Genomic DNA, 26274 nt, shown 5'->3' on the forward strand with positions numbered 1-26274 from the left:
GCTTTGACTGTGAGTATGTTTTGAACAATGTGGCTGTCACTATATCTGTGGACACTGTGGCTGTCATTGTATTTTAAGACACTGTGCCTGTCACTGCATTTGATGACACATTGGCTGTCATTAGATTTAGGTACACTGTGGCTGTCACTGTAATTGGATATCTAATATAGTTTATAACCCCCGCCCCTCCCTGTTGGTATCTCTGAGGCCTCATGCACACGACCGTAAAAACACCCGTTATTACGGGTCGTAATTACGACCCGTAATAACGGGCTCATAGACTTCTATTGGCCGCGGGTACCTTCCCGTTTTCTTACGGGAAGGTGCCCGTGCCGTTGAAAAAGATAGAACATGTCCTATTTCAGGCTGTAATAACGGCACGGACAGCCCATAGAAGTCTATGGAGCTCCTGTAATGACGGGTGGCTACGTATGTGCACCCGTCATTACGGGAGCGTTGCTAGGCGACGTCAGTAAATAGTCACTGTCCAGGGAGCTGAAAGAGTTAACTGATCGGCAGTAACTCTTTCAGCACCCTGGACAGTGACTACCGATCAGAATAAAGAGCAACCTGTAAAAAAATAAAAATAAAAGACGTTCATACTTACCGAGAACTTCCTGCTTCCTCCAGTCCGGTCTCCCGGCCGTTGCCTTGGTGACGCGTCCCTCTCGACATCCGGCCCGACGTCCTGGCCGTCCCTGGATGACGTTTCAGCCCATGTGACCGCTGCAGCCAATCACAGGTCAATCACAGGCTGCAGCGGTCACATGGACTGCCGCGTCATCCAGGGATGTCGGGCTGGATGTGAAGAGAGGGACGCGTCACCAAAGCAACGGCCGGGTAAGTATGAATTTCTTTAACTTTTATTACAGAAAGTGCTGTCCCTTCTCTCTATCCTGCACTGATAGAGAGAAGGGGCTGCCGATTAGTGCAGTGCTATTTTGCCGCCAAAAACGTGCCCGTAAATACGGGTGGAATACGGGTGACACCGGACCCATATTTACGGGCACGGGTCCGTAAATACCGGTGCAAAACGGGTCGAATACGTGTGACACCGGACCCGTATTTACGCAAGTATTTACGGGTGGGAAAAAATACGGTCGTGTGCATGAGGCCTAACACTGAAAGAAAGGAGGGGAGAGCAGATAATGTCAGTCCCGAGCGAGCAGTGAGCTGTCAGATCTATGACAAAAGCAGCAGCACAGCCAGCTATGTATAGGAATTGCACAGACTCTAGAGCAACAAAATGGTAGAACATTTTTAATGAAGACTATTTAGAAAGTCGTTTAATTTTACAATTTTACAATTTAACTAACGCCCACGCATGAACCTTACATCCAATAAATGCATTTCTTTATTGATTTGTAAATTTCTTCTTTCCTCTAGACTTCTGCTGATGCCTCTCCTGAATGTCGATGATGAGCGGACGTCCCTCACATAGTGTCAGTAAATTTCTCCAGTGCGATCAGAAGGGAGGACATTATCACAAACCCATCACACAGACCACCATATGTCACTTTCATACAAGAAATGACTCAGACAACGTAAGGAGTGTTAAACTATGTGAATTTTATTGTTGTGTGTATGTGTGTGTGTTGTGATTGTGTGTTACCTCCCATCACTCACAAAGAGCGTAGAGCGACACTCAGGACAGGCAAAACCCCCAGTGGAGGAAACCTGCAGGGAAACCATGGCCGCTGTACTGTCCTTCCTCTGGCATACTAAGAGAGGTTAACGCTATATAACGTATGTGCGCGTGTACAGTATACATGTGTATCTGTGGATTCCCCCATACAAGGAATAGAGCCAGAAAATGTAAAAAGTGACTGTGTTACTATGTGCAGTGTGTCAGTGAGTATGATTGTGTATAGTTCTATATGTGTGTGTGTAAGTATTAGTGTGTATGTATTTATTATGTGTTTTTGTGTGCGTGCATGCATGTGTTATACATTACCTGCTCCTCATGTTTGGTCATCCATCATGGTCTTCATCTCTCTTGTGGATCAGGCAGCAGAACCTCCTGGGTAGGAATAGAGGTACAAGAGAAATTGTTCATCAACATGTGGATTAGAAGATCCATTACTGAATTTTACTTCGCACTTTTGTGATCATTTTTTCTTACCTACTTCTTTATAATACCAACATTTTACTTACCAGCGTTATTGTTAGTCAGGGACCTCAATCGGTGTCTCCGGGTCCACTGCTGTGTCTATCCGGCTAATGATGTTTCCTTCCACTTTCCACATGCACGGATGCAAAATGATGTTTCTACAACGGGCACAGGACAGCGCGCTCTTCCATGGGCCTCGGGTGTAAAACTCCTCTTTATTTCTCCTTGACGCACGTATGGCCCAGCTGTGATGGATTTGCCTGTTTCTCATCCATGCCCAGTGGAAAGGGTCTTGTGCCATGATCTAAAATGGAATAGTAAATGAGGTAAAATTGGCTTCTCATCACAGACTCTTAATCAATGACGGCACTGTTTTCTATTACTGACCAGATCACATGTGGTCCGGGCCACCCACGCTCTAAAGTCCATCCGGCGGAGCAACTGGTCGCGTTGGTGATGCAGCTCTTCTGTCTTCACTTCCCAGTCACTTCCTAAGGCCCACGCGTAGATCTCGTCTCTGAAGTCCTCGTCCTCCTCAAACTGGTTCGCTAGAAATCTTAAAAAAAGTAATAATTTATTAATGACACATGGAAGAGCAGTGCACTGTATACGTCTATATCTCAATGTAAAGGAAACTTGTGTTACTATAAATGATAGCGATGGTGTCCAAGGATGTTAGAATGACCCCTCCCCCCAAAGTCAGAAGGCTACATAGTGTAATCTATAGGTTTGATATTTTGTCTTTTGGATATTAAAATGTTAAAATATTTTTATTTTACTGCTAAAACATGACCATAATTGTTTTGTAACCTATAAGGGATAAAGCTAATGTAAAGCGAACAGGGCCGCAATCAGGAATTTCTGGGCCCCATACAGCCAAAGATATTGGGTCCCCCCTTCATTACCGTGGGTGGGCAATGGAAAGTGGGGCGCTCACGTTTGTACGTTATATGCAGTAACTGATTTTGTTCAAGTTATAGAGAACGAAACCATGAAGCAGTCAGTGACCAGTTGATACCCTGGATTTTATTGAATTCAGCCAAAACATATGGCACACAATGGGATATGTCGCCTGGGGAACGGCCCTGGGGAAACTCCTGAAGTCACTGTCCATAAATGAACAGAGACGTCAGGGGCTTTATCTGGGCCAAAGTCCACGGGCAGACTGCTTGTGATGCTCTGCCTGGGGACTCCGGCATTGGGAAGCCCCTGACATTGCAGCTTTTTCACCACAAAAATTGCAACATCTGCTATTTGTTGCGGGTTTTACCTCCCCATTAAATCCAATTGGGAAAACTCGCAACAGAAAAGCAGCGATTCCAAAGCATAGATTGACATGCTGCGGATTAAAAAAACGCACCGCAGGTCAATTTATGAACTGTTTTTCTGTATTTTTAGTCAGCGTATGGATGAGATTTGTTCAAATCTCATCCACTCTGCTGCTGCTACTGTATTACACTACGGATTTTCCAAAATGAAATCCATTGTGGAAAATCCGTAGTGTTTATGCTACGTGTGAATTTACCTTTACAGATTTTGCTAAGGATTGGCAGCAAATTAACCCTTTGCATTGTAAAGGGTGAAATGCGTGCCAATTTTGCAACATAATAGGCATGCTGCTGATTTAACAATCAGCAGAATGCCCTAAAGCCCATGCAGATTTTTTTTCTGCTGCATGTGAATGCGAAATTGAAAACCCCATTCACATAAATTGTATTGTAATTTGTAGTGGATTTTCAGTGTGCAACAGCACCAAAAATAGGAGACATAGGCATTCATATAACGCTCGTTGCCGATAATTGCCCCGTGTAAAGAGGGCAGCGAACACAAGATGAACGATCATCTGCTGGTCGTATCGTTTTAAAAAAGTGAAATATTATCGTTGTCAGCAGCACATCTCCCTGTGTAAATGATAATAACGTATGGGGACGAGGGATCCGAGTAACGACCACTCGTCTCCATCCATAGCTCCGTGTGACAGGAGCAAACGGGCCTTAATTAACGATGTCTCGTTCAACAGCGCTGGCTGCACCTTCCGATTATCTGCCGGTAAAATGGCCTTTAGGGTCTATTCACACATTGCAGTCAAATTCAATTTTTTGCAAAATCTCAGCAAAAACTTGATTTAACTGCACTGTGAAAATATAGCCTAAAAGTACAGTTTTTTTCATGTTTTGTTCCATTATTTTTTTAATGTAATTTTTGTAATTGCGGCACAAATAAGGCAGTTTTGCCGCAATTTTTAAATGTCTGGTGGGCGGCTCTCTCCACACGGAGCTGCTTTCATGCTTCTCATGCAGCAGCTTCCCCTACTGTCCTCCCGGGGTCCCAGTGTTACAGTTACTTCCAAGGAAGGAACGGAAGGGTGCGTTCCTTTCTCCAAGTAACTAACGCTGGGGCCCTGATGGAAATGTTTACAGTTACTAAGAAGCGGGCAGACCCCTTTTTTTCAGCATTGTGGCCGGGCCCCTGACTGCCGTACCAGCTGTACTGCCCTGATGGTGACCCTGAAAGCACATGATCCACAACTACTTGAGAGTATTCCTTCAAACATGTGATACGTGAATATACTCACAGAGATGCAAAGAAATTCTCTCTATATTCCTCGGTACGCAGTCCGGCTCTCTTAAAATACACGAGGACCATGGCCAGCAGATACTAGTGGAAGAAGACAAGAAGTTAGAATTCGGAGATAGAGAAGTGGTCTCTTCTTATGTCTTATCTTTATGTGGTGATTCTATTTATATGTTTATTAATATCGGTCCATAATCCTAACACATAAATCACAGGATTATCCTCATTGTTCTGAATCTAATATTATTATCTTACCAAGGATGTAGATGTAAAGTAGAATATCTCTTAATGCCACATAAACCCTTTTATTCAAATCTGATCTTTCTTGTCAGTCATGTCTATATCTGGCTGATTGTCTATTTGTTTTGTCATTATAAGATTACCTTGTCCGAAATCCTCAAACAGATGTCCTTGGCCAAAAACAGCTGGATGTGCTCATCATCTACGAAAAAAGTTCATTTCAAATTCTTTAAATCCAAAATAGTTTATATACAAAGAATTAAAGGTTAAGTAAATGCTTAACCCCTTAATGACCGCCGATTAGCCTTTTCACGGCGGTCATTAGTGGGCTTTATTCTGATGCAATAGCCGTTTCACTGCGCTGCATCAGGATAAATAAACAGAGCAGGGAGCCGTTAAATCTCCCTGCTCTCAGCTGCCAGATGTAGCTGAGAGCTGGGGCAACCCTGCTCGAATGTGTGAGATCGATATTAGTATCGATCTCACCCGTTTAACCCCTCAGATGCGGTGCTAAATAGCGTGCGCTGCATCTGAGCGGTTTTGGAGAGAGGGAGGGAGCTCCCTCTCATCACACCGGCACCCGGCGATAAGATCGCCTAGTGTCTGTGTCTCCGATGGCAGTTGGGGGCCTAATAAAGGCCCCCAGGTCTGCCTGTAGTGAATACCTGCTAGGTCATGCCAGAGGCATGTCCTAGCAGATGCCTGTCCGTTTTAAACAGACAGGCAGTAATACACTGCAATACAAATGTATTGCAGTGTATTATAAAAGCGATCGGATGATCGCATAGTAAAGTCCCCTAATGGGACAAGTGAAAAACAAAAGTTGAAGAAAAGTTAATTTAAAAAAAATGTGAAAAAAAAATTAATTAAAAACACACTTTTTCCCCTTACAAAATGCTTTACTATTAAAAAAAACAAAACGAAGCAAATAAGTTACACATATTTGGTATCGCCACGTCCGTAACGACCCCGACTTTAAATCTATTACATTGTTTAACCTGCACGGTGAACGTCGTAAAAAATAAAATCAAAAACAATGGACAAATTGCTGTTTTCTGTAAATCCTGACTTAAAAACTTGATAAAAAGTGATCAAAAAGTCGCATCTACTCCAAAATGGTACCAATAAAAACTACAAGTCGTCCCGCAAAATACAAGCCCTCATAAAACTGCATCGGCAGAACAATAAAAAAGTTATGGCTCTTCAAATATGGAGACACAAAAACAAATAATTTTGAAAAAAAAGTGTTTTTACTGTGTAAGTAGTAAAACATACAAAATCTATACAAATTTGGTATCGTTGCAATCGTAACAACCCGCTGAATAAAGATATTTGTCATTTATACCACACGGTAAGCGGCGTAGATTTAGGACGCAAAAAAGATGGGCAAAATTTTAGGTTTTCTTCTACCACCCCCCCAAAAAAAAGTTAATAAAAGTTAATCAATAAATTATATGTACCCCAAATGGTGCTATTAAAAAATACAACTTGTCCTGTAAAAAACAAGACCTTATACAGCTATGTCGACGCAAAAATAAAAAGGTTATAGTTCTTCGAATGTGACGATGGAAAACGTAAAATATTGCTTGGTCATTAGGGCCCAGAATGCAAGCAGGGAGAAGGGATAAACAACGGCCCCTTTGTTGTTTACCCACGCATAGCACCATATATATGGTTGTGGCTATGTCTGGTACTGCAGATCAGTCCCATTCACTTTATTGGGACTGAGCAGCAGTGAAATGCAGTACCAGGCACAGCCACAACTATATGTATGGCGCTGTGCTTGAGTAAACAGTAAAGGATTCATTATGGTATGTTCACACGCTTAACAAAAAACGTATCAAAATACGGAGCTGTTTTGAAGGGAAAACAGCCCCTGATTTTCAGATGTTTTTTGAGCAACTCGCGTTTTTAGCAGCGTTTTTCGCAGCGTTTTCGCAGCATTTTTTCGGCCGTTTTTGGAGCTGTTTTCATTGGAGTCTATGAGAAAACGGCTCCAATAACGTCCCAAGAAGTATCCTGCACTTCTTTTGACGAGGCTGTAATTTTACGAGCCGTCTTTTGACAGTGACGCGTAAAATGACAGGTCGTCGGCACAGTACATCGTAAAGCCCATTGAAAGTAATGGGCAGATGTTTGCCGACATATTGGAGGCGTTTTTTCAGACGTAATTCGAGGAGTAAAACACCTCCATTACGTCTGAAAATAGGTCGTGTGAACCCAGCCTAAGGGGGGATTCACACGAGCGTGTATTCGGTCCGTGCGGGCCGCGTGGTTTTCACGCGGCACGCATGGACCAATACAAGTCTATGGGGCAGTACAGACAGTCCGTGCTTTTTGCGCAGCGTTTGTCTGCTGCGCAAAAAGCGCGACAGGTTCAATAACTCTGCGTATTTCACGCATCACGCACCCATTGAAGTCAATGGGTGCGTGAAAACCACGCAGGTTGCACGGAAGCACTTCCGTGCGAACCGACTGAAACAGCGCACCAGCTGTCAAAAGGATGAATGTAAACAGAAAAGCACCATGTGCTTTTCTGTTTCCGAACATCCAAACGGAGTGTCTTTGCGATGAGCGAAGCCGGACAAGCTAACCGAACTTCACCGGGTTCGGCCGAACTCGTTTTGGCCGAGCCCGGCAAAAAAATTATTGGTACGCGACGTCAGGAGATAGTCACTGTCCATGGTGCTGAAAGAGTTAAACTGTTTCAGCACCATGGACAGTGACTACCGATCCCAATAAACATGAACCTGTAAAAAAAAACGAAGTTCTGACTTACCGAGAACTCCCGGCTTCTTCCTCCAGTCTGACCTCCCGGGATGACAATTCAGTCCAAGTGACAGCTCCAGCCAATCACAGGCCAAGCACAGGCAGCAGCGGTCACATGGACTGGTGCGTCATCAAGGGAGGTGGGGCCCGATGTCGAGAGGCGCGTCACCAAGGACGCGTCACCAAGGCAACGGCCGGGAAGTTCTCGGTAAGTACGAACTTTTTCTTTTTTTTCAACAGGTTTTTCGATATTGTGTTCGGCATTCACTGTCGAGGGTGCTGAAAGAGTTAGCTCTTTCAGCACCTTGGACAGTGACGGGCGTCGACTAGCCTCATCTCTATGATGGAGGCTGCGCGAAAATCACGCAGCCGCGCATCATACACGGATGACACACGCAGCTGTCAAATGGTTTTTGCGCGCGCAAAACGCCGCGTTGTTTGCGCGCGCAAAAACGCAACGTCCATCTGTATCTCCCCTAACACTCGCTGGAACACTGCAGCTCCTTTACTTTGCTTACTATAGTGGTGCCAGGAGCCAGACCCTCACTGATAAAATATTGATGGCTTATTTTTAGAATAAGTTGTCATATGTTTGTACATGAGAACAAATGTAAATTACAGCAGAAGATTTCACTTTGTGTGATCAAATTCCCCCTCCCCTCCTATCAGACAATACATCAAAATAATAAAATAAACATGTACTCACCTCAACGCTCCACGTCGCTTCTCCCCTCTGGGTCACCTTAGGCTCTCCCTGCGGGGCCACAGCTCATACAAGGCACTGGCGCAGAGCGTTGTATGTGACGCAGCACTGAGGTAGTTGAGTGCTGCATCACATATATGGCCCTGTATGTTGTATGAGCCGTAGCATGCTGAGAGGGCATAGGGAGAAGAGGAACGGTGAGCATATATATATTTGTTATCTTATGTCCGATCCTGGGAGAAAAGGGATAGGGCTGCGGTCACGTTCACACACCCTGTGAGTGCAATTGTTACCCCACGATTGTGGTGAACAGCCAGCTGAAAGATGCGGCAAAATTATTATGAGAAATTAGCTTCTTATTAAATGTGTCGCATCCTAATCCAGCGAACTGTTTATTAAGACCGGGGTATGAAACGTCAGTCCAAATAAATCCCCCTCTTTGTGTCTGGTCAGAATCATTGGAAGGTGCAGTGAATCTTACCGAGGAGATTGTAGAAAGCAGTCCGTTCTTCTGGCTGCAGGGTATGCTCCTTCCTCCTCTTCCGGCACTCGTCTATCATGTAGGTCAGCGAACTGTGATAGAAGAAATAGTTATTACAGTCAGGAGTCCAATGTAAAAATATAAAATCTTTATTTTCATGATCGAAAAGGTCCATTTTGTAAATCATTTGGGGTACAGAATTACATAAGTGTACAGAAAGTATAAATGCAGCCATGGCCGGCCTTAGCTATGTGCGACACGTGCGGTCGCACAGGGCGCCGGCCGCCATGCTGCAAGGGGGGCGCCAGTGGGTACGAGCAGAAGAGAGGAGAAATGTTCCTCCCTCTGCACTGCTGCGTGAAGTGAGCGCTGATTGGAGGAGCAGCAGCAGGTGCTTCTGTCTGCTCCACCAATCGGCACAGCCTGTACTGCAGTGTCACACACACTCAGCACCTCACGCAGCTCTTTCCTGCTGTGCTGCTGCCACAGTGAAGACTCCTCCACGGAGCTCCAGAGTCAGGTAAGAAGAGCAGCAGCTTTAGATTAATCTATTTCTATTTATGTGCTGTGTGAGGGAGGGGGAGAGAGGGGGCTTTATTTGATGTGTAACAGGACGTTTTTTTTTTGTTTTTTTTAAAGATCGGTTTTTATGGGGGAGGGGAGGCTAGGTTAGAGGTACTTTGAGTGTGTATTTTTTACGGATCGATTTTGTGGGGGTGGGGACATTGCCCTAAATGCTATAGGAGTGGGGGGATTCTTTATACATGTATTTTGTGGGGAGGGGGACTTCTGTATAGTTTATTTAGTGGTGTAGGAGCTTATTATGAATCATGGGGGAGGGGAACTTAGCGTTATGTATGGGGAGAAAGGATTCTTTAGGGTACGGCCACACGGAGCGGCCCTCACACTGTCGCAACACGGCCAACAACCGCGCTGGCACTATGTAGGAGCGGCTTTCCAATACCTTGTTAAGGGGTATTCCGGTTACACTCGCGTGCGCACTGCCGCTCCATTCATTCTCTATGGGAGCGCCGGAGATAGCCGAGTGCAGTGTTCTGCTTTTTCCGCCGCTCCCATAGAGAATGAATAGGGGGTAAGTTGTTGTAATTTGCAAAATCGTGCGGCCATAAAGGGTGTATTAATTCATGGCCGCATGTTAACGCGGGTAAACCGTCCCATTATCTGCAAAATCGTGCGGCCATGAATTAATACACCCTTTATGGCACGATTTTGCAAATTACAACAACTTACCTCCTATTCATTCTCTATGGGAGCGCCGGAAAAAGCAGAACACTGCACCCGGCTATCTCCGGCGCTCCCATAGAGAATGAATGGAGCGGCAGTGCGCGTGTAACCGGAATACGTGCGGCCACTAACAGGCTGTTTGACAGCCGCACTGAACATGGTGCCGGCGTGGTTTTTAGCTGCGTTGCGACCGTGTCAGGGCCGCTCCGTGTGGCCTTACCCTTAGGCTGGATTCACACGAGCGCGTGCCTTTTGCGCACGCAAAAAACACGGCGTTTTGCCTGCGCAAAATGCATTTGACAGCTCCGTGTGGCAGCAGCGTATGATGCACGGCTGTGTGATTTTCGTGCAGCCGCCATCATTATGACACTCCATTTGAATGTTTGTAAACAAAAAAGCACGTGGTGCTTTTCTGTTTTCATTCATCCTTTTGACAGCTGTTGCGTGAATCACGCTGTTCGCATGTTAGTGCTTCCGTGCGGCATGCATGGTTTTCATGCACCCATTGACTTCAATGGGTGTGTGATGCGCAAAAAACGCTCAAAGAACGGACATGTCATGATTTTTATGCAGCGGACTCACGCAGCATAAAAATCACACACATGTCTGCACGGCCCCATAGACTAATATAGGTCCGTGCAACGCGCATGAAAATCACGTGCGTTGCACGGACGTATATCCCGTTCGTCTGAATAAGCCATTAGAGATAATATTTGTGGGGAGAGCAACTTGATTATAAGGGTAGGAACACACAGGGCGGATACGTAAAACCACACAGTGTATACGTCCTGAGAACCGCAGGGAATTTCACCTGAAAAACAGCACCAAATTTTAGTGCAGTTTTTTTGGCAGAAAGACTTGAGAAATAAATTTTAAAAAAACTTCTTTCACTTATTAATGGGAGGCGCGAGGTGTGATGATGAATTTAACCTCCATGTGCCTCACATTAATAGTAATTAACCCCATCATGTACCTCACACATTAACCCATTATGACTGAGAAACATGATGGGGTTAATTACTATTAATGTGAGGCAAATGGAGGTTAAATTCATCATCACACCTCGCGCCTCACATCAGAAAATGGAAGAACTTTTTTTTATTACTGTTGGCAAAATATCGTTTTGGTATCGAAATTGCAATACTACACGAAGTATCGGTATTGAAGTCCAAATTCAGGTGTCGTGACATTCCTACTACCTACAAAGGGGCTGTGTGGCATGACCTACAAGGGGGCTGTGTGGCACGAAACTACAAGGGGGCTGTGAGGCACGAACCACAAGGGGGCTGTGTGGCACTACCTACAAGGGGGCTGTGTGGCACTACCTACAAGGGGGCTGTGTGGCACTACCTACAAGGGGGCTGTGTGGCACTACCTACAAGGGGGCTGTGTGGCACTACCTACAAGGGGGCTGTGTGGCACTACCTACAAGGGGGCTGTGTGGCACTACCTACAAGGGGGCTGTGTGGCACGACCTACAAGGGGCTGTGTGGTACTATCTACAGGGGGCATCTGTGAGTGGTGGGCTGATGGTCATTTTACTGTGAGTGGACGGGCTGATGGTCATTTTACTGTGAGTGGGGGGCTGATGGTAGTTTTACTGTGAGTGGGGGGCTGATGGTCGTTTTACTGTGAGTGGGGGGCTGATGGTCGTTTTACTGTGAGGGGCTGATGGTAGTTTTACTGTGAGTGGACGGGCTGATGGTCATTTTACTGTGAGTGGGGGCTGATGGTAGTTTTACTGTGAGTGGGGGGGCTGATGGTCATTTTAGGGTATGTTCACACGGCAGCGTCCATTACGGCTGAAATTACGGAGCTGTTTTCAGGAGAAAAGGGCTCCGGAATTTCAGACGTAATGGCATGTTGCAGGCACTATTCGCTGCGTCCATTACGGACGTAATTGGAGCTGTTTTTCTATCGAGTCAAGGGAAAATTACGTCTCAAGAAGTGACAGGCTTTTCTTTGACGCGGGTGTCTCTTTTACGCGCCGTCTTTTGACAGCGGCGCGTAAAAAAAATGACCGTCGGCACAGAATATCGTAAGACCCATTCAAATGAATGGGCAGATCTTTGCCGACGCTTTTGAGCAGCATTTTCGGACGTAATTCGGGTCTAAAACACCCGAATTACGTCCGTAAATAGTGTGTGTGAACCCAGCCTTACTGTGAGTGGGGGGCTGATGGTCATTTTACTGTGAGTGGGGGGGGGCTGATGGTCTTCAAGTGGTTTCCACCTCTGACCTCCAATTGAAATTAATAGTAGGAAGAGAATAGCTTTGGCGCTCTTTTGGAGCTTTTTTTGCTGCGTCTTTTGCATTCGCTTCAACGGCTTAAAAAAAAACGCTAAAAAAACCCCATCAAATAACGCTGTCAATTCAAAAGCAGATTTTTTCTGCCTTACAAAAAAACGCTGTGTGAACATACCCTAAGAATGTAGTGCTTATTTTTAGCTATTTTCTGTCTTTCTCTAAACAATTTTTGGTAGGGGGGCTCTGAGGAATTATTTTTTTTCCAGGGGTGGCTCAAGTCCGAAAAGGTTGGGAAACTCTGTAACAGGCTACAGAGGCGCCTGCAGCCTATGAGGCGCAGGGACAGGATCCCTGCGCAGTCGGCGTGATGACATCTCTGGATCAAGCCGGCCTACGCAAGGATCCTGTCAGGTGGAGGTGGGGGGCAGTATGGCACTGTCTACAAGGGGGAGGTGGGGGCTGTATGTCACTTTCTACAATGGGGAGGTAGGTGCTGTATGACACTGTTTACAAGGGGGCGGTGGAGGGCACTGTGTACAAGAGGGAGGTGGGGCTGTATGGCACTACAAGGGGCAGATGGGGGCTGTATGACACTACAAGGGGCAGATGGGGGCTGTATGGCACTGTCTACAAGGAGGAGGTGGGGGATTATGGCACTGTCTACAGGGAGGCTGTACGGCACAATCTACAGGGGGCACTTTCTACTAGGGGGGCTGTGGGGGCATTATACTCTGGAGGACATCATACTGTGTAGGGGCACTACAGGGGGCAATATAATGTGTGTGGCACTTAGGGGGCATAACACTGTGTGGGCACAATTAGAGGACAAAATACTGTGTCCTTGAAGGCGTTATAATATATTACATTATTAAATATTATACTGTGTGTGGGGCACTAAAGGGGCATTACACTGTGTGGGGGCACTATATAGGGCATTATACTGTGGGGAGGAATTATGCTTTTTTATGGGGCATTTTTTATAATATCGTGGGGCGCCGAAAGATAATTTCGCACGGGGCGCCATCTACCCTAAGGCCGGCCCTGAATGCAGCGTACATATAAAGAACTGCTGTGAAAGGCAATATTCCCACGCAGGAGAGTAGTCTACATGACTCCAGGCCCCCTACGAAGAGGACGGATTCAACAGCCGCATAGGAGTACAGAGAACGAAGAGAAAGTTACACAAAAAAAAGAAATAGAGGAGGGTGAGGAGCAGATTAAAGGGAGTGGGGTGTCCCACCATGACATCCCTCAAAGTAAAGAGCGCTACTCAGGCTGCCACGCAGTACTCAGCTCTCGTATAATGTCTTTATAGGAGTCAGAACCCTGAAAAGCAATCCAAGGAGTTCATGTTTGGCGAAGAAATAGATATTACAGTCAGCAGTCCAATGTAAAAATATAAAATACAGACAATTATGTGTTAATAAGTTTACAATGAATTAAAAATGAAATGAATAAATGACAGGTAAAATCCATGTTTAAAGAGGCTCTGTCACCAGATTCTCAAATTCCTATCTCCTATTGCATGTGATCGGCGCTGCAATGTAGATAACAGTAACGTTTTTTGTTTTTTTTTAAACGTTCATTTTTGGCCAAGTTATGACCTATTTTATATATATGCAAACTAGCTTTACTAGAGAGAGTGTGCCTTCTCCAATTTTGCAGCATAAGGCAAAGAGGTTGCTTTACCACATGCCAATGCTGCAATTTTGGGAATTGCTCCCTCTAGTTACCAGCACATGGAAATGTTATAAATTAGAATATAATTTATAACATTTTCAGACTTGTGAAAAAATAAAAAAAATTAGAACAATGTGTAATCATTTATATACTAACTGTTTAACTAAAAAAAAATAAAAAATGTCTAGCAACACATTCCCTTTAAGCTTTGTATGACCTTGGTAGAAGGACGCGTCACCCTTATAGGACGTTTATTCTTATGGGTGAAGAGGTTAATAAGAAGCTGATAGATTAGATTTGTAATGGTTTGTAACACGGCCTATTTACGGACGTAATTCGGGCATTTTAACCCCCGAATTACGTCCGAAATTACGGCTTGAAAGCGTTGACAAACATCTGCCCATTGAAAGCAATGGGCTGACGTTTGTCTGCTCACACGAGGCGTATATTTACGCGTTGCTGTCAAAAGACGGCGCGTAAATAGATGCCCGCGCCAAAGAAGTGTCATGTCACTTCTTCAGACGTAAATGGAGCAGTTTTCCATGGACTCCATGGAAAACCAGCTCCAGTTACGTCCGTAATGGACGCGGCGTTCAAGCGCCTGCACATGCCGTTACGGCTGAAATGACGGGGCTGTTTTCTCCTGGAAACAGCCCCGTAATTTCGGCCGTTGCGGACGCTGCCGTGTGAACATACCCTTAGTATGGATTTGATATGTAGTGACTGCAGTGATATAAAATCTTGTACTGACGTCTCGTCCACATGAAGAGTGACCATCTCTCTCTTCCTCTTCCTCGCCATCTCTTCTCCTCTTCCTGGGAAACTTAAAGAGAAGAGAATATTACCATGAATATTTGGCAATGTGACTGACTGTGCGCATACCAATACCATGTACAGGCTGGGGTGGATTATACATAAACCATACAAGTAATTTGAACGACACACAACTAAACTTTTAAACGTGGGTTGACACGAGGGTCGTCCACAGCTTTATTAATTATTTATTATTTAAGTATTTTCAAAATAAAGTGTTTTCCTATTATACCCGTATGCCAGCCCACCTAAGGAAGGGCATGTAGGTCAATTCTTTTAATATCAAATTACCGCCTGCTGTGACATGAGTTTACAAACGAATCAAATGCCTCATGACCAGAAAAACTACAATTCCTTTTACAAACTTGGAGTCGCTAAACAACATGACAATTGTACGGAGTATAATTCCGTATAAAATACACATAGTGCTTCAGAGACAAATATATATATATTTTTTTTTATTATATTTTTTTGTCTCTTATTTAAAACATTTTGTATAATTAATTATTTTTATATATATATTTCTCTTTTCTTTTCTGTTTTTTTTTTTAAAGAAAAGTTAGGTTCAACACAAAACAAATAGGGAAGGAGGGTGGGCCAAGTAACGGCCAAAAGAGGAAGATGACTGCCCGCCCTCGCCTTATAAACCCAGAAGGGGAGGATGTGCAAGACCACCCTAAAAACTACCCAAAAAACGTTCAGTGGGGCGGGTGCCCTCTATGCCTATAGGACCCATGGCCCACCTAAATTTATCTTGGACAGACCCACCCCTAGCAGGATATATCCCTCCTTTAACCGCTTCCGTGCCACACAGTCACAGTACAAAAACTTATATTAATATAAACATGTAATATGTGCGCTGGACTGACATTATAACTGGGGCGTAGCTATAGAGGGTGCAGAGGTAGCAATCACACCCAGGATCTACTGCCATAGGGGGCCCAAAATCCCCTCTTCCATAAGAAGACACCAGTATTATAAATGACACATGGTATAGAGAGGGCCTTGTTACAGATTTTACATTAGAGACCAGGAGCTTCAAGTTATGCCTCTGCATTATAAGATATGTTACTACACACATACTAAATATTATATACATACATATATATATATATTATAGGTAAAACACAATAAACATCCCTCTTACATTATCCATATCCACGGACCCATTTTAAAACTTGGTTGAAAATAAAAAAAGAAGAATCACAGGACAGCTGCACTGAGGTATAAAATGTATATACTATGAATATTAAAGGGGTTTACTCATAATTGAGTGTTATGGCATATTACTAGGATATGACATAACATTCTGATTAGTGGGGTCTGATCTCCGGGACCCCTGCGATCCTGAGAATGAAGAGACAGCATTGTGTAATCAATTAAATCAGACTATGTTGTAGTTCCCTGCACACTGGGGGGGGGAATGCCACTATGAAGGGTAAAAGTGAAGACATGGGGTGATGGTCCTGGCAGACTGATCAGAATATGGTGGAAAATCCTATTGATATCATTTTCTAGAATGGAAACCTCTCTAAATACAGAATAATAATAAGCATACGGTCCTACAGCTTGGGATCCATCAGAAAGATCTGAGGAAGGAGATGATACGTCGGGTTATTTTACTCTTGTCTCCTTAGTTTATCCAGATTTTGGGTATTTAGGTGAAAACCTTTGAGTTTATTAATAAAATACAATCCATTTCAGTAGTGGAAGAAGCATCTGTGTCTGTGTCTGGGATGACGTGGATCAGTCATTATGGTTAGTAAATGGCGGCACTTTACCTGTGAAGTCTTGAAGACAGTTGGTGTTGTCTCTCAGAAGACGCAGATACGCAGTAGTGTCTTCTCCTCCGATAAAAGTAAACGTTTGTCAAGTCGCTTTGAAGAACAAAATGGAGCCTGTCTTATCTCTGAAAAGAGCGATCGCAGACTGGCACCAACTGATGATTTTTCTCTATCTTTAAATTCAAATCCTGCGATTCTATTGGTTGTTGTTTGCGGCACTTGCCATAATGATTCATGCTTCAGCTAATTTAAAGGGAAAGTACACTGAAATAATGTCATGGTGCGTTTTAATATAAAATTGATATATAATGTATGTAACTTTGGTGTAGGTGCTGGAGTTAGAAGCATGTTGACTGATGTCTGACCTGGCGGAGGATGTCATCTTCACCATTTAACATCTTGCAGGCCTCTCATAAATTTGACGCATCCTCAAATCCAAAAATCTGTTGGACGTGGGTAAAATGTGCAAAAACTGAGGACCAGAAGCTTTATAATGTGATCTTATCATTTCTATTCAGATTTACAAGAAATTGACTGGCATTGTTGTCATACATGTGCCCCCATATGTCATACATTCATAGCCATATATATTTCTATTATATAAATTCTCTATATACTGTGTATTGTCCTGATCTCTATGTACAGTGACATAACTATTAGTATACTGGTTGCATAGGTAAAGAAATGTAGTGTTACATTGTTACATGGTGTCCATTCAGATGAAAGTCAGGCATAAGACATATTGCATTTATTCACAGCCCGCCACACAGGGTCTTGATGTTAGTCACCGCCAGGATGTTGTATGTTGCGGTACATACAAGGTCCTTGTGCTGGCTGGCATCAGGACCATGTGTGCAGCGGCGCCCAAAAAGAAGAGAAGCCAGCGAGGAACAGTAAGTAAATAGAGCGGTCTGAGTTAATTTCCTTTAGTCTAATCTGGGGTCTTATTAATTTTGGGTTTGATTTAGGGGTCTTGTCTGGGGTCTGGAATTATTTAAGGAACTGGTCAGGGGTTTGAACTAACTTAGGGGTGTAGTTAGTGTGCCCCTGTGATGCCGATTCTTGCGAGACTCATCATTGGTTTTAATGATTGTTTTGACTGCAGCATAAAAGATGATATATTTTTTTTAGATATAATTGTGGCTGTTTGGCACTAATTTTATGTACAGTGTAGGTCACTTTCCCTTTTTCTATTCTTCACCTAGCCAAGACCGCCAAGACGACTTCTCATAGCCATGACTTGTCTTATTTCGACACACTGACATCTTTGGTTCTTTTCCAGAAGAACACTACAAAGTGGAAAAATTATCAACTTCGGCACAAAATGTTGGAGTATAAAAATATATACATTTTATTACAAATAGACATGACAGAATAAAAAGATGATGCATTCAGGCCACTTTCAGACTGGCGTAACACGTGTGCTTTTGGAGATCATGTTACAGACGCAACACCTGGACCTCCGTGTTTCAACAGAACTGGACTTAAGTGCGCATGGTGCTCTAACTCTGGTTCTGATGAAGTGCAGGAGGTTTGGGTGTTGCATCTATAATACAGGCAGTGACAGATTACCAGAGGGACGAATGGGGCGACCACCCAGTGCCCAAGTGCCTAAGTGGTTTAGGTGAGCATACGTTCTTTTATTTTTCAGGGGCGCAAAGTGGGCACTAATATTGGGGGAGGAGACATTACTCTAAGGGGGCATTAAAGGACTGGGTGGACACAAAAGGAAAAAGTACTATTACTGTGTGGGGCACAAATGGTTACTATCTGGAGCACTATGTATGGGGATTTTGTGTAAAGAGTGGGGAATGGGTGTAAAGTGTGCTGAAAAAGAAAGAATGGAAACCAAAAAATACCCACGGAGGGATTTGACTCAATAGTGATGATACATATCAAAGTATTAGTACATTATATCAGTCCGTGTTTGTGGCACTGTGAGAAGTCCGTAGTAATAACCAAGTAAGACTTGGTGCGTTGATCAAATACACAACTGGAAGAACACTACAAAGTGGAAAAATGATCAACTTCGACACAAAATGTTGGAGTATAAAAATATATAAATTCTATTACAAACAGACATGACAGAATAAAAAGATGAGTCACACAATGAGAAGGTGTCAGCCTATGCTAGACCAAAAAGTAAATGTAATGGGCATGTTTATGCATATTTGTAGCAGGATGCAGACACAAATGTATATCAAAGTCCAAGGGGGACAGCCAAGCCGCATGGGAAATGCATCAGATAGTTGTTAGATGTGAGATAGTAGTCAAAATGTGCAGTGATAGACAGTACAGATATATAGCTTATAGCCACATGCTAATATTACCTATACACATCAATAATGGGGCTAATGGTTATATGCTGCAAAATCCAAAGGACTGAATGACATCAAACTGCCAACATGAGATAACAGACGAGTGTAAGGAATAAGTACATACCAAAAGTCATGGTCTCGCATAGGAGGGACGCCAACACCCAACGCGCGTTTCAGCGAATGCCTTCAACTGGGGGTGGCATCATCCTAGCGGGACCTCCTCCTATATCCTACCTGGCCCATGTGTTACAGATCAAAAATCACCGGTCACAAGCGGAAGGAGGACACCGGCGTCAGATAGGGGGTACAAAGATGGCCGCCTCCCCACTTCCGGAAGCCGCGTCATCAGGGAGGATGTAGGACAGCGATGTCTTAACACAGACAGCGGACGGAAGGTGCGTAAGCCACTCCCCCCCCATCTGCGCACCCGCCCACCGCTGAGTCCAGTAAGTCAGATCAGGAAAAAAGGAAAGTATATGTGACGTAGTCACAAAACATCAGATGGGATTGTAGCAGGTACCTAATGCGTAACCAGGAAGCAGAGAACAGAGTGGACATGAGTGTGATACTATCTAGACATGTTGTAAACATTGTTTTGTGTATGCATATAATGTTTTGAAGAAAAGTGGGGAATGTCCTACAGTAAGGGATGATGATGGTGATCAAGCCAATGTATATAGCAAAATGCTGAAACAGAAGATGGTGAAGGTGCACATGGTGTGAATATGTAGTGAGAATAAAAACCGCATGTGAAGAAAGAGAAGGGAGACGGTCCAGGATGAAAGCAATAAATAGGGGACCGATGTGTGACGAAATTAAAAAGCCAAAATCAAACAATAAACAAGTGAAAGATGAACGAAAAAGACAACCGACCATAGAAAGAAGACAGAGGGAGGGGGGGGGTGTTTCGGGGCATGTGAGTGAATGGATATAATGGTAAACACGCTATGGATGGGATAAAAGTAAATGTGTGTATGGAGGGAACATATGTAGAACCAGAAATAGGATCATAATCCGTGGAGTGTATGTCTGTTCAATGTGAACAATTTTATATGTGTGTATATATAAAAATGAGACGTGACATGAAAACACATATGTGCTCTGTAAATAAAAAATGCAAACGACATGTTTGTATATATAACAACGTGAGTATGAATTACATGCATGGTGTGGGAAACGGAAAAAAGGAAAAGAAAAGAAGGGAGGGTGGAAAGGGAAAAGGAAGGGCAGGGAGGAGAGCTGGGAAAAGGTTGGGAAGAGAGGGCAAGAATCAAAACACTAATATGATACAAAATTAATAAGTATATCACTCATATACACTACCGTTCAAACGTTTCGGGTCACCCAGACAATTTTGTGTTTTCCATGAAAACTCACACTTATATTTATCAAATGAGTTGCAAAAAGACTAGAAAATATAGTCAAGACATTGACAAGGTTAGAAATAATGATTTTTATTTCAAATAATATTTTTCTCCTTCAAACTTTGGTTTCGTCAAAGAATGCTCAATTTGCAGCAATTACAGCATTGCAGACCTTTGGCATTCTAGCTGTTAATTTGCTGAGGTAATCAGGAGAAATTTCACCCCATGCTTCCAGAAGCCCCTCCCACAGGTTGGATTGGCTTGATGGGCACTTCTTGCGTACCATACGGTCAAGCTGCTCCCACAACAGCTCTATGGGGTTGAGATCTGGTGACTGCGCTGGCCACTCCATTACAGATAGTATACCAGCTGCCTACTTCTTCCCTTAATAGTTCTTGCATAATTTGGAGGTGTGCTTTGGGTCATTGTCCTGTTGTAGGATGAAATTGGCTCCAATCAAGCGCTGTCCACAGGGTATGGCATGGCGTTGCAAAATGGAGTGATAGCCTTCCTTATTCAAAATCCCTCTTACCTTGTACAAATCTCCCACTTTACCAGCACCAAAGCAACCCCAGACCATCACATTACCTCCACCATGCTTGACAGATGGCGTCAGGCGCTCTTCCAGCATCTTTTCAGTTGTTCTGCGTCAATCAAATGTTCTTCTGTGTGATCCAAACACCTCAAACTTCGATTCGTCTGTCCATAACACTTTTTTCCAATCTTCCTCTGTCCAATGTCTGTGTGCTTTTGCCCATATTAATCTTTTCCTTTTATTAGCCAGTCTCAGATATGGCTTTTTCTTTGCCACTCTGCCCTGAAGGCCAGCATCCCGGATTCGCCTCTTCATTGTAGATGTTGACACTGGCGTTTTGCGGGTACTATTTAATGAAGCTGCCAGTTAAGGACCTGTGAGGCGTCTATTTCTCAAACAAGACACTCTAATGTACTTGTCTTGTTGCTCAATTGTGCAGCGGGGCCTCCCACTTCTCTTTCTACTCTGGTTAGAGCCTGTTTGTGCTGTCCTCTGAAAGGAGTAGTACACACCGTTGTAGGAAATCTTCAGTTTCTTGGCAATTTCTCGCATGGAATAGCCTTCATTTCTAAGAACAAGAATAGACTGTCGAGTTTCACATGAAAGCTCTCTTTTTCTAGCTATTTTGAGAGTTTAATCGAACCCACAAATGTAATGCTCCAGATTCTCAACTAGCTCAAAGGAAGGTCAGTTTTATAGCTCCTCTAAACAGCAAAACTGTTTACAGCGGTGCTAACATAATTGCACAAGGGTTTTCAAGTGTTTTCAAATCATCCATTAGCCTTCTAACACAGTTAGCAAACACAATGTACCATTAGAACACTGGAGTGATGGTTGCTGGAAATGGGCCTCTCTACACCCATGTAGATATTGCATTAAAAAACAGACGTTTGCAGATAGAATAGTCATTTAGTACATTAACAATGTATAGAGTGTATTTCTGATTAATTTAATGTTATTTTCATTGAAAAAAACTGTGCTTTTCTTGCAAAAATAAGGAAATTTCTAAGTGACCCTGAACTTTTGAACAGTAGTGTATGTATGACTGCTTAGGGAGAAACAAGAATATTGAAGCAAAGGACACGTCCGTATACGGTAGCAGTATTCAAATAGTGTCCGGTTTCTTCTTGCGTTCTTCCTATTGAGTCAACTCAATAAATCCTTTATAGGGCTATATGTATCCAGTCCTGTAAATGGAAAAGGAAGACAGGGAGAGGGTTATCAACAACATGAAAAATACAATACATGGCATGATTCAAAAATCAGGACCCGCTAGGAGTCAATGGTTATAGAAACGGTGCGAAGCTCAGAGATTCATTCAAGCCATGTGGATACATTGTCCCAAGAGTCCATATCCAACGAGTCTCGCATTGTGCCAGCTTATGTTGAACAGCACCTCCCCTCATACCCGATATGATGTGGTCAATCCCTCTCACCTTTAATTGAGATGGATCACAGGAATGATGTAATCTGAAATGTCGGACTACTGGTTTGAGACCTTCCAAATTGTCCACTTCTGTCGCTCGCTTGATGTCGGACATATGTTCCCTTACTCGGACCTTCAATTCTCTGGATGTAAGGCCAACATAGATTTTGGGACAGGGACATACCGCATAATACACTACAGCATTTGTGGTGCAGGTTATTGAATAGGTGATGTAGTATATTTTTGTACCTGAGGCATTCGTGAATGTTGATGCCTTCTCTATATTTGGACATGCAATGCAGTGTCCACAAGGATTACAGCCCCATTTCGGGCCCTCAGTCCCAAAAGGATACTTGGTTTTGATTGGATTGTAGTGGTGCCTCACCAGGTGGTCCCTCAGGTTTTTAGAGCATCTTGCTATAATGCTTGGGTGTCTGGTGATGAATCTCTCCAGTGTAGGGTCTGTCAATAAAATGGGCCAATATCGTTTAAAAATGTCCCTAATTTGTAACCACCTTGAGTGGTAGCTGGTTATAAACCTTACCTGTGTTTGTGTGTTTGTCTTTTTCTTTGGAAAGAGGTCATCTCTAGAAGTGTGTTTCGCCCTGTGATATGCCTTTTCAATGGACCTCATACTATATCTGCGGTTAAGGAAACGATTTTTTAAGTCCTCTGCCTGTTCTTCAAACAATTTGTCTGATGAACAGATTCTCCTAATCCACAGAAATTGTCCAATGGGGACTGCCTGAATAGTCTGTGGGGGATGGGAAGAAGAAGAGTGTAACAATAATCTGACAGAGGTCTCCTTACGATACACATCGCTTTGCAGAAAGTCATGTATATCCTTGACAAGTTTAATATCTAGAAATTCTATTTGTTTGCAGTGGAATTTATAGGTAAATTTCAGGTTTAATGTATTCGCATTCAGATTAGTCATGAATGCATCCAACTCAGACATCGCTGTCCCACATCCTCCCTGATGACACGGCTTCCGGAAGTGGTGCGGTGGCCATCTTTGTACCCCCTATCTGACATCGGTCTCCTCCTTCCGCTTGTGACCGGTGATTTTTGATCTGTAACACATGGGCCAGGTAGCATATAGGAGGAGGTCCCGCTAGGATGATGCCACCCCCAGTCGAAGGCATTCGCCGAAACGCGCGTCGGGTGTTGGCATCCCTCCTATGCGAGACCATGACTTTTGGTATGTACTTATTCTTTACACTCGTCTGTTATCTCATGTTGGCAGTTTGATGTCATTCAGTCCTTTGGATTTTGCAGCATATAACCATTAGCCCCATTATTGATGTGTATAGGTAATATTAGCATGTGGCTATAAGTTATATATCTGTATTGTCTATCACTGCACATTTTGACTACTATCTCACATCTAACAACTATCTGATGCATTTCCCATGCGGCTTGGCTGTCCTCCTTGGACTTTGATATACACTTGTATCTGCATCCTGCTACAAATATGCATAAACATGCTCATTACATTTACTTTTTGGTCTAGCATAGGCAGACGCCTTCTCATTGTGTGGCTCATCTTTTTATTCTGTCATGTCTATTTGTAATACAATTTATATATTTTTATACTCCAACATTTTGTGTCGAAGTTGATCATTTTTCCACTTTGTAGTGTTCTTCCAGTTGTGTATTTGATCAACGCACCAAGTCTTACTTGGTTATTACTACGGACTTCTCACAGTGCCACAAACACGGACTGATATAATGTACTAATACTTTGATATGTATCATCACTATTGAGTCAAATCCCTCCGTGGGTATTTTTTGGTTTCCATTCTTTCTTTTTCAGCACACTTTACACCCATTCCCCACTCTTTACACAAAATCCCCATACATAGTGCTCCAGATAGTAACCATTTGTGCCCCACACAGTAATAGTACTTTTCCTTTTGTGTCCACCCAGTCCTTTAATGCCCCCTTAGAGTAATGTCTCCTCCCCCAATATTAGTGCCCACTTTGCGCCCCTGAAAAATAAAAGAACGTATGCTCACCTAAACCACTTAGGCACTTGGGCACTGGGTGGTCGCCCCATTCGTCCCTCTGGTAATCTGTCACTGCCTGTATTATAGATGCAACACCCAAACCTCCTGCACTTCATCAGAACCAGAGTTAGAGCACCATGCGCACTTAAGTCCAGTTCTGTTGAAACACGGAGGTCCAGGTGTTGCGTCTGTAACATGATCTCCAAAAGCACACGTGTTACGCCAGTCTGAAAGTGGCCTGAATGCACCACAAGCTGTTAAAGTACTATGGTACTAATAAATAAAGTTTATAAAGTCATAAGTACATTTCGCTTCTTGAAGATGTGTTTTTGTTAAAATAATGTCTATGAAATGATCTACTTCCACAGTTGCATGTAAAAGATGGAAATTTGACTAAAGAGGCCCAATTCTATAGTGGTTAAATAAACCAATGAACTTAAAAGCAAAATATAAGGCGGCCTTCTTTTTCAAAATCGTTAGCAACTATACTATATATCCCTAGTAGTACAAAAGATAAAGACATGTTTCTAGATAAATCAATAACACTTTATTTAACAGAAGATTCCCAGAATAGGCAATTATGTGGATATGTGATGTGTCTGATTACTGGGGCACCACTGGTCACTAGAACGGGGGTCTTGAAACCCCCATTCTTCGTAACTGTACATCCCCCGTAGTGAGGAGAAGCTTGAATGGGGCAGATGTCACCCTTAATTCTATGTCTATGGGACTGTTGGAAATAGCCCAGCGCGCTCCATGTAAATAACTCTCTCCAGTGGCCAAAAATCTGAAAGAGAAGGAGAAAAAATATATATTAGTACAAACTTGGGGTCAAATTTGCCTGCTTCCCTTGACCATACCCACCAATAATAACTACATTAGTAAACATGGTCTAGAAGGTCAAAACCTGGAAGACAAAAAATAAATTATAATTTATTTTTTTCCAATAAAAACTCACCTCAACGTGACTAGCAGCCTCTGAGTATGACTGATGGACCTCCTCATCACCGTGTCCTCTCCGAGATGGTGTTTTTGCAGAATCAAGAATTATTAAAGCCTCCATGCGAATTCTACTGGGAAGTTGAAAAGAAACAAAATAGATTATGAATTATTTATACTCAAGAATACTTAAAAATTACAACCTTAAAAATATCTCAAAATTGTCAAAAAACTTATACTGAAGTCTTAACTGATAAAGTTGCGCAAAATGGCCCCTCTTTTACTTATTTCAACAGTCAGATGCACGTAACATTGGTGGCTCCTTCTAGTTTGCTCCTATGAAGACATAAGAAGGAAAATACATTAAAAACAATATAATTTCACCGTATTAAACAAAACATACGGCAAAATAGGAAAATATATTCTTCGGGTTACACACCTAGCGCATTTTATGCCAACAAATAATGTTAACAATGATATTCATTTGGAGGAGCATTTGTGGCTTCCTAACCTTTAGCACTGCCCCAAAACAATTTGCCTCTATCATAAACACTAATCTATAGTGGATATAAAAAGTCTACACACCCCTGTTAAAATGCCAGTTTTTGTCATGTTATAAAATCAGTACAAGATGAATAATTTTCCACTTTTTCCACCTTTAGGCCTTATGAATTTCTTTTACTTTTACTGCGGAAAGGGCTGCCCCTTCTCTCTATCCTGCACTGATAGAGAGAAGGGCTGCCGATTAGTGCAGTGCAATTTTGCAGCGAAAATGTGCCCGTAAATACTGGTGGAATACAGGTGACACCGGACCCGTATTTACGGGCACGGGTCCGTAAATACTGGTGCAATACGGGTCGAATACGTGTGACCAAGGACCCGTATTTACGCCAGTATTAAAGGGAGGACATAAATATGTTCGTGTGCTTGAGGCCAGAATCGACCCTAGGATAGATGGCACCCTGTGCGAAATGATCTTTCGGCGCTCCACCCCATCAATAAAAAAAAAATTTGTCCCCTAATTGTGCCCACAGTAT

The sequence above is a fragment of the Rhinoderma darwinii genome, chromosome 4 (genome assembly GCF_050947455.1).
Source record: "Rhinoderma darwinii isolate aRhiDar2 chromosome 4, aRhiDar2.hap1, whole genome shotgun sequence".
NCBI lineage: Eukaryota > Metazoa > Chordata > Amphibia > Anura > Rhinodermatidae > Rhinoderma > Rhinoderma darwinii.